The 10,162-nt window shown below is 47.1% G+C and overlaps 2 long non-coding RNA genes across 2 annotated transcripts; one reads left to right on the plus strand and one right to left on the minus strand.

Annotated features, from left to right (window-relative positions):
* Positions 1 to 2,441: 2,441 nt before the first annotated feature.
* Positions 2,442 to 9,710, plus strand: LOC127493451 (uncharacterized). The gene is made up of 2 exons (XR_007923619.3): positions 2,442 to 2,627; positions 8,905 to 9,710. It is a non-coding gene; the product is annotated as an uncharacterized LOC127493451 (long non-coding RNA).
* On the minus strand, positions 5,144 to 6,737 carry LOC149125689 (uncharacterized). The gene is made up of 2 exons (XR_016236752.1): positions 6,599 to 6,737; positions 5,144 to 6,479 (listed from the first exon to the last, which is right to left on the minus strand). It is a non-coding gene; the product is annotated as an uncharacterized LOC149125689 (long non-coding RNA).
* Positions 9,711 to 10,162: the final 452 nt, after the last annotated feature.

A 10,162-nucleotide genomic window follows, 5' to 3' on the forward strand; every position in this document is an offset into this window, starting at 1 on the left:
GAAAGCAATAGAAGACGGCCCAAGTCCTTGGGCTCTTGCCACTCACCTGGGAGCACCAAATGGAGTTGCAGTGTCCTGGTTTTGGCTTGGCCAAGCCCCAAACACTGTGGTCATTTGAGGAATGAACCAGCGGATGAAGGATCTCTATTTCCTACTCTGTCTCTCTAACTCTGTGTTTCAAATAAATGAATAACTCTTTAAAAAAAAAAAAAAAAGGAAAGAAAGAAAGAAATAGAAACAGGGATTCGTTGTAGACTTTTTTTTTTTTTTTTTTTTTTTGACAGGCAGAGTGGACAGTGAGAGAGAGAGAGAGAGAGAGAGATCTTTCATCTGCTGGTTCACTCCCCAAATGGCCACATTGCCAGAGCTGGACCAGAGCCAGGAGCTTCTGCTGGGTCTCCTACATGGGAGCTAGGGCTTGAGCAACTTGGTCCATCTTCTACTGCTTTCCCAGGCAGTTAACAGAGAGCTGAATTGGAAGTAGAACAGCCAGGACTTGAACCAGCTTAACCAACTATGCTACAGCACTGACCACCCCCCCACCCCCACCCCACCCCCAGCCCTATAGACTTTTGACTTGAGCAATGGGTGTTTCTGATTAGGGATTAGGGAAGACTGGAGGAAGCAGGTCAGAGTGGGAAACCTGAGCTCCACCTTAAAGTATATTAACTTTCAGGGTCCCAAGTGGAGATGGCAAGAAAGATACAGAGTCTGGAGCTGGAGGAGAGGATGGGGTTGGAGATAGAATTGGGTAGTCCTTGTATTAGGGTTGTGTATTAGTCCATTTTTCATTACTGTAGCCAAATATCTGAGGCAGACTAACTTTATAAAGAAGATAGGTACATCCCATGTCAGAGAGCCCGGGATACAGCCTCACCTCTGCTTCTGATCCAGCTTCCTCCTAATGTGCATCCTGGGAGGCAGCAGATGATGGCTTCAGGACTTGGGTTTCTGCCACCCACATGGGATTCTTGGATGGAGTTCCTGGCTCTTGGCTATAGCCTGGCCCAGTCCTGGCTGTTGTGGGCATCTGGGGAGTGAGTCAGTAGATTGAAGATCTCTCTCTTTCTCTATTGCTCTGCCTTTAAAAGAAACAAACAAACAAAAAGCCATTCAAAGTGATTTATGCCAGGAGGAACATACTGGCTCTTTCAACCCAGGAAGTTGCTGTCAGGGTACAGTATTCATAAATCTGAATTCACAGCCAGTGCAATAGCTACCGAAGTTGCAGACGTTTTAGCAGCATTGCCTGTTCTGCTTTGGTTGGCAATCCCAAGCTACTTCCTCAAGGTCAAAGATCACAGCTCATTGAAACTTCAAAGCCCATGGTCATTCAGGAAACATCCATGCAGCCAGTGCCCAGCTCAACCTCAAGAATGCTATTCCCAAACTATAACATGGACAGCCCCCCCCCCGGAGTGGCACCAACCTGTACCCTTTCTTGCTATGTCTTACTGCCTTCGCATCTTCCCTGTGTTGTTCTGCCCCTTTTAAAATAGAACGTCCTTCCAAAGACCAGCCGATAAAAGAGATTTATCTCAGTGATTTTAGACTTGAGCTCTGGAGTCTCACAGAAACTTGGCTTCTTACTAGTTGTAACCCATTTTAGCTTCTTCATCTATGAAATGGGGAAAACAAGAGCAGTCACTTCAGAGGAAGCTACAAGCATTAACCCAAAGCAGGTTTAAGGTTTGGCATAATTTGCTCAGCACTTTTTGCCAGGTGTTAACACATTTTTTGTTTCTATTGCAACTTCCTCAGCCTAGGCCCTTTCTCTCAGGAGAGACTGGAGCTTCTATGGAAAGGACGGAAATCAGATTTGGTTCAAATCCACCAGCAAATTAATAGAGGGCACCGTGGATCAAGACTCGGGGTGTAGAGCAAAGATCCACAGCTCAGCAAGCAAGGGAAGCGATCTGGGTGGCTTTGTTTGAGTCTGTTATTCTTCCTGTTCAGAAAAATGCTTGTTTTATGGCAAGATTTTTTTTGGAAAGTCATTTGTCATGAATTTGGTTTTGTTTCTGTTGCGTCTGTGTACATAAGGAATTCCAGGACTGTGTGAAGAAGGAAATTTTGCAAACCTTCTGAGGTCTAGGATTCAGGCCCTGTAATTCCATTATGGGGCAGAGCACAGGAATTAAAGGCAGGGTGGCCCAAGGGATTGGAGTCTGTTTACAACCTCACTGCAGCATATCCTGTTGTCTCCCTGATGTGCGGGCTGGGTACCTAACAAAGATTCTCCCACACATCTCAAAATAAACGAGCGTTTGGCCTCAGTGTCTGTGAGAAATCGACACAGAATGCTTGTTTTCTATTTCTGTCAGAGGTGCATTATGTTTTCCAGGTTTTTCTGCTCTTCTCCAATCCTTTAAAGAAACAGGAAGAAAGAGGCCAGTCCCGAAAAGGGGGAGGTGCTGGCCCCGGCCCAGGAGCTTCCCTCTGGTCTCTGCAGGAAACGTGAAGAGGGTCTGAGTTGCAGATGAAGACAGGCAAGAAAATTGTGTGTCTGGAATCTGACGGTCCTCTGTGGCCCCCCTTTACCCAGCAACCGTGCAGTAATGCTGTGTCAGGAAAGTTGCTTTTGGCTGTCTCATTGGTTCACTTATTTGTAAAGGCTTCAGTATGAGGTGAGTGACAGCAGGGTCACCCCTGCTCCTGCCACCTTCATATGCAACTCATCCCACTGCGGGGAGGGGAAGACAAAGAAGACGACTTCCTTGGTCGCCTTCCAAGAGTGTGGGAGGTAAAGACAGGAAATTCCTTCCAAGATAGAAAAGGATCGATTCTATTTAAGGTTTTTGTTTTGTTTTGTTTTTTAATCTCAGGCAGTATGTAATTTATACATGAATATGTGTGTCTTTAAAATGTAAGAAATATTTTGACATAACCAGAACTATTCCATCACTAAAATATCAATAGTTCTTAATGTTGTTGTGTATATATATATATATATATATATAGTCTGTGTTTAAAATTCCTGCCTTATAATTGTTATACTATTTAGTTAAAATCAGGATCCAAATAAAATCTATATATTGTATAGTTGACAGTTTAAGTCTGTTTTAATCCACATGCCACCCCTACCTCCTCTTTTTCCTCCCAATTTAATCATTGGAGAAACTGGGTCAGTGCCTTAGAGAGTTTCCCATAGAGTCTGTATCTTTCTGATTTCATCTTTGTCTGACTCCTGTATATCCTGTAAGTTTGTAGTTAGATCTGGAGACCTGATCAGACATCAATCAGAACTTGTTTTGGCGAGTACGCTTCATAGATGATGTGTCCTTCCATCAGGAGGTACTTAATGTCTGGCTGCTTCCTTCCTTGTGTGATTTTTTTTTAAAGATTTATTTATTTGAAAGGCAGAGTTACAGAGAGGCAGAGGTAGAGAGAGAGAGAGAGAGAGAGGGGTCTTCCATCCACTGGTTCACTCCCCAACTGGCAGCAATGACTGGAGCGGCACTGATCTGAAGCCCGAAGCCAGGAGCTTCTTCTGGGTCTCCTATGCGGGTGCAGGGGCCTAAGGACTTGGGCCATCTTCTGCTGCTTTCCCAGGCCACAGCAGAGCAGGATCAGAAGTGGAGCAGCTGGGACACAAACCGGCGCCCATATGGGATGCCAGCACTGCAGGCAGTGGCTTTACCCGTTGAGCCACAGATCTGGGCCCCCTTGTGTGATATTAACAGCTATGGATAATAATTATATAGATCCATTAGGAAAAATACGTTGGCAAGAGTCAAATTGTATCATTTCTCTATCATTCATTTAGCTGAAATATTTTATAAAGGGAAGCATCTGCTAACCCATTCTCTGGCTAAAAATCAGACTGTACAAGAGAAGAGCCCCAGTGCTTGATTCTTTTCTTTCATTTACTGAGTGGCAGGAACTCAAGTATTTGAGCCATAATCTGCTGCTTTCCATGCACATTAGCAGAGAACTGGAATGGAAGCAGAATAGCTAGGACTCAAAGTGACACACTGATGGGGGTGCTGGCATCGCAAGCAGCAGCTTAAACCACTGCTCTACAATGCCAGCAAACCCCTTCTCCCCCATTTTTTTTAAGATTTATTTATTTATTTTAAAGGCAGAGTCACAGAAAGGCAGAGGCAGAGAAGAGAGAGGTCTTCCATCTGTTAGTCCACTCCTCTAATGGCCACCACGGCTGGAGCTAGGCCAATCCAAAGCCATGAGCCAGGAGCTTCTTCTGGATCTACCATGTGGGCGCAGGGACCCAAGTACCTGGTCCATCTTCTGCTGCTTTCCCAGGCCATAGCAGAGAGCTGGATTGGAAGTTGAGCAACCAGGACTCAAACTGATATGCCTACATACCTTTTATTTATTTATTTATTTATTTATTTATTTATTTATTTTTTATTTATTTTTTATTTTTGACAGGCAGAGTGGACAGTGAAAGAGAAAGACAGAGAGAAAGGTCTTCCTTTTGCCTATGGTTCACCCTCCAATGGCTGCCGCGGGCAGCATGCTGCGGCCGGCGCACCGTGCTGATCCGAAGCCAGGAACCAGGTGCTTTTTCTGGTCTCCCATGGGGTGCAGGGCCCAAGCACTTGGGCCATCCTCCACTGCACTCCCTGGCCACAGCAGAGAGCTGGCCTGGAAGAGGGGCAACCGGGACAGAATCCAGCGCCCCGACCGGGACTAGAACCCGGTGTGCCAACGCCGCAAGGCAGAGGATTAGCCTATTGAGCCACGGCACTGGCCCAGCCCCCCATTTTCTAAGATAAAATGTAACATGGGTTCATACTGATATTTCCATTTCAAATTCAGTACTTCAAGGTTTTCACTTAACTTCAGCAATCTTACATCTACATTTCCTTTCCCAGGTGTCAATTCTTTTCTTTCACACTTACCAGTATCATATAGAGGCAGCGATACAGAGAGACAAGACAGAGAGCTCCCATCTGCGGTCTCACTCTCAAATGCCCACAATATCCTGGTCTGGGTCAGGCCACAGCCAGGTGCCCAGAACTCAATCTGGGTGGCCTGAATGGGTGGCAGGAACCCAACTACTTGAGCCATCACCTGCTGCCTGCCAGGGCATGTTAGCAGGAAGCTGGAATGGAGAGCAAGGCTGGGAATTGGATATGGGATGGGAGCATTCCAAGTGGCTTCTTAGCTGCTGCACAAAACTCCCACCCTGACCAATACCATTTTCTTTCTTTTTTTTTAATGGAATTAAAAAAAATTTTTTTTAAAGATTTATTTATTTATTTGAAAGTCAGAGTTACACAGAGAGAAGAGAGAGGTCTTCCATCCGATGGTTCACTCTCCAGATGGCCGCAAGGGCCAGAGCTGCGCTGATCCAAAGCCAGGAGCCAGGAGCTTCTTCCAGGTCTCCCACGTGGGTGCAGGGCCCAAGCACTTGGGGCATCTTCTACTGCTATCCCGGGCCATAGCAGAGAGCTGGACAGGAAGTGGAGCAGCCAGGTCTCGAACCGGTGCCCATATGGGATGCCGGTGCTTCAGGCAGGGCATTAACCCACTTCATCACAGTGCCAGCCCCGACCAATACCATTTTCAAAGACACCAAAGTCTTCTATGAACAAAACAGCATGCTGCTTTCTTCCTTGATGAATCACTGATTTGGACAGATGGGGACAACTTATTTTTTCATTTTAAAATTATTTATTTATTTGAAAGGCAGAGTTACAGACACACCCACACAGGGAGAGAGAGACAGAGACAGAGACAGTGAGAGAGGGAGATATCTGCTGATTTACTCCCAAAATGGCTGCAAAAAAACAGAACTGGATGAGACCAAAATCAGGAGCTTGGAACTCCATCTGGGTGTGCTATGTGGGTGGCAGAGACCCAAGCACTTGGACCATCCTGCAATACTTTCCCAGGTGCATTAACAGAGAGCAGGATTGCAAGTGGAGCAGCTGGGACTCCAGCGGTGCTCTTATGAAATGTCAGCATTGCAGGTGGTGGCTTCACCCGCTGTGCCATAACGCCAGCCCCACAACTTAAAAACTTTATAAAGGATGCATTTATTTATTTCAAAGGCAAAGTTAGAGAGAAAGAGAGAGAGAAAGACAAACAGATCTTCCATCTGCTAGTTCCCTCCCCAAATAGCCAAAATGGCCAGAGATGGGCCCATCCGAAGCCAGGTGCTAGGAGCTTCTTCATGGTCTCCCACATGGGTGTAGGGGTCCAGATACTTGGGCCCTCTTCTACTGCTTTCCCAGGCACATTAGCAGTGAGCTGGATCAGAAGTGGAGAAGCCAGGACTCGAACCAACACTCACATGGGATGCCAGCACCTTATGCGGCAGCTTTACCCATTACGCTACAGTGCCAGCCCCAGAACTTAAAAATTTTAAAAATGGAGATAGAAATTACTATGTTTGTGAATATCCTCGAGTTTCCAAGAAGCTAAACTTGCAGGGAATTTTAGCCTTTGGCCTTCAGCTTCTCTCACAAAAGACTGGTTGGAAAACAAGTCCTCATTCTTCCAATCAGTTCCTGGAAAAGATTGGGTCACCATCAGTGGGGCCGCAGGCTTCCATAGAAACGAGAGGGTGTGTCTTGACTTGGTGCTTGTGGGAGTTTGAGGTCTGAGCACAGGTCACCCTACTCCTTACCTCAGGAGCGGTTCCGGGAGTGATGAGTTTCTGAGGCCACGGCTGGATGTTGGAAGTCATAGGTCTGAGGCTGAGGGAGGAGGACCCACCCTGGCGCCCTGTGGGGGACACTTCTTGAGTGGGAACACATCAGAAGAGTTAGGCGGGACAATGTTCACAATTCTAACAAGCACAAAGCAACTGGAGTGGTTTCCCACAGGGCTTATCGCAAGGTTGGCCCGGGAGAAGTTGATATCTACTGCACAAAACTCACCCCAGGTGCCACCCCACCAGGGGAAAGAACCCACAAAAGAAAACTTTCTCAAGCTCTTATCATAACTACAGTAGCTTCCAGTGAGGGCCGCTGGCTGACCTCCCACCCCAGAAGCATGGAATTACAGAGTGGCGGAGTCAGAGAGGCCCTGAGTCCCTAGTCAAATTCTCCCCCAACTTCCTTAAAGATAAGGACATAAAGTCCTTGTTCAAAAACAAATGAGCATATAAGAAAACAAACAAAACCCCCATTACTGGGCCCATCCCACATCCATTTAATCTGCATTCCCATGGAGGGATTAGAGTTCTCACTATTTAACAGGAATTTTTATCTTTGAGGAAGTTTTGGAAACACTCTGCAATGTTGAAATTAAGATGCACCCAGAACTGATCTGTGAAAGTCACCTTCAGTAGAAGAGCGGCTTCCTGGAAGGCACAGACCCGGCAGCGACTTCCTGTTAACCTCCGCATCTGGATGGCCATGGACATGGCTGTAGCATGCGGCTTGCCTGATGGATTCTTCCACAAAGAGCATTTTAAAAATAAGTGCTTGTGGCCGGCGCCGCAGCTCACTAAGCTAATCCTCCACCTTGCGGCGCCGGCACCATGGGTTCTAGTCCCGGTCGGGGCGCCGGATTCTGTCCCGGTTGCCCCTCTTCCAGGCCAGCTCTCTGCTGTGGCCAGGGAGTGCAGTGGCGGATGGCCCAAGTGTTTGGGCCCTGCACCACATGGGAGACCAGGAGAAGCACCTGGCTCCTGCCTTCGGATCAGCGCAATGCGCCGGCTGCAGCGGGCCAGCCGCGGCGGCCATTGGAGGGTGAACCAACGGCAAAAGGAAGACTTTCTCTCTCTCTCTCTCTCTCTCTCTCTCTCTCTCTCTCTCTCGCTGTCCACTCTGCCTGTCAAAAAAAAAAAAAAAAGTGCTTGTGGGTCTCTCAGGGCTAGTTCCATGGTAATTAGGAGTTGTTTAAAGCATTGTACTTCTGTTTAGTTTTCTAATCTCAGAAAGGTTTTTATCACAGGAAAATGTGTTTTCAGAACTTGGCCGTTATTGGGAAATGTTAGACTTTGAAATGCAAATACACCTTCTTGCACAAAGAGTGCCAGTGAGGCAGAGGGACTTGTTGAAAGAAAAAACAATGTTTAAAAGAGAAAGCAAGATACAAGCACAGTACCGGGAGTATGTTCCATGCCCATTAGATCAGATGAGCGAGCCCTGAGGAACCCTGTTCTAGAGACAGGAGTGAATGTGCTACCAGTAGGGATTTCTCCCTGATGGAAGTCTGGGAGATGCTGCAGCTGGCTACTCTGTCTTGGAAATTCATCCAGCGCATTAGCCCACTGCCATGGGTCCACAGCAGAGGGAGGACCGGAACACGCAGGCTGTGGCACAGCGCAAGGCCCCTGCTATGGGAGGGGGCTGGTGTTTGAGTGGTGACCTCTCCCATGCTAGAGAGTCAAAGGAGAGCAAGCCCACAGCTCCCTCTGCTCTAGCTTGGCCAGTTCCTCCTTTCCTGGGGACTGCTTTGACCTCCAAACTTTGGGTACAACCTCTGAGAAACAAGGAAATGGCGAAGAACTCTGTCCTCACATCTGTAAGCTTATTTTGTGATCACTTGTTTCCTGTGGGTTGTGCCCAGATGGTCTGCTCCTAAAATCTAGTATTTCAGGGTGGACGCTTGGTGCAAAGGTTAAATCGTGTCTTGGGACACCCACATCCCATAGCAAAGTGCCTGGGCTTGAGTGCCGCTCCACTCTCCCTTCCCGCTTACTGTTAATGTGCACCCTGGGAGGCAGCAGGCGAAGGCTCAAGTACTTGTGCCCCTGCCACCTCTGTAGGAGACTTGGATGGAGTTCCCGACTCCTGACTTCAGCCTGGCTCAGCACTGGCTATTGCGGCTATTTGGAGTGAACCAGAGGATGTAAGATCTCTGTCTGTCTGTCTCTTTCTCTGCCTTTCAAATAAATTAGAAATCAATTCATTACATTGAATTTAAAAATTTTACATTTGAAAACAGTTAAACTTCACCCATAATTTCTTGTTCATATTGCAGCATTCAATGATGCACAGTTTTAGACACAACCGTGTTACTAGTTATTCGCAATTGATTAAACCACAGCCATTGACGGGCATGCGAAGAGCCCTGTGATCCACGGCTCCTTACTCCTGCCAGGCCTACGGACTGAATCCTCTGCTCCCTGGACTGACATGAGAGGCTGTCGCCTGGATTGTAGGCATGCCGCTCCTGCATCTGCTTTCGTGAAAACATTGTGGCACCGGTCGCCTAATGTCCCGCCTGTGAGAAACCCTTCTGTCTTTTTAGCAAAGAGTTTGGTGTCAGGAACAAGTGTGTCTTTTGAAGAACCGAAGAGTGCCTGGCAAGCGTAGATGGTTTCTAGAGTTCCCTGATGAATGAAGGAGAAGGAGTGTGCCAGGTTCGGGGTGAGGGAAGGGGCACAGGGCTTCATTTCAAAAATGGGGTACCATGTGACACGCTATGCTTTCTGCTTTGCAGGGTTGCTGGAAGTCTAGTGTTAAGTTAATGCTCAATGCAATGACTGCTTTATCCCTCCTTCCAGTCTCAGCTATTGGCCTCCTTCCCAGAGGCTCATTCATTTACTTCTTAGCATCGTATTCTACATGCATTTTCATGAGCAACAGCTTCTGACTGTTGTAGGGGGCAGAACAGGGTAACGTAAGAGTTCTGGAGTCAGACGCAAGGTGGGCAAGCTGGCTGATCTTTGGGCAAGTGGTCCTGTGCTGTGTGTCCTGTTAAATGGAAATGCTCAGAGGCTTAGGAAGAGCTTCCCATGATTTGTGTATGCCTTATGATTAAACCGTTTCTTATTATTATATTTATTTTATTATTCTTTTTTATTATCCCAGAATCGCTCCAAATAATAATAAAAGAGGACATTTAAATAATGCTTACATGGGGCCAGTGTTGTGGTGCATCAGGATAAGCTGCCTCTGGTGTCGCCAGTTTCAGGGCCCCAGTCTGTGTCCCGGCTGCTCCAGTTCTGATTCAGTTTCCCGTTGTGTTAGCTAAATCCCTGCTGGCTCCCGAGTACATGGGCCCCTGCCACCCACCTGGGAGACCCAGGTGGAGTTCCAGGCTCCCAACTTTGGCCTGGCCCAATTCCATTTAGAGAGTGAACCAATGGATAGTAGATCTCTCTTTATCTGTCCCTCCCTCTCTCTGTCACTCTGCCTTTTGAATACGTACATACATATACGCATACATACATGCATAACATACATAAACAATGCTTACCATGTCTTAGGCATGTTTTTCAGCACTTCATACACTA

Source organism: Oryctolagus cuniculus, chromosome 7 (assembly GCF_051225735.1).
Source record: "Oryctolagus cuniculus isolate XC-2025 breed Fujian yellow rabbit chromosome 7, ASM5122573v1, whole genome shotgun sequence".
NCBI lineage: Eukaryota > Metazoa > Chordata > Mammalia > Lagomorpha > Leporidae > Oryctolagus > Oryctolagus cuniculus.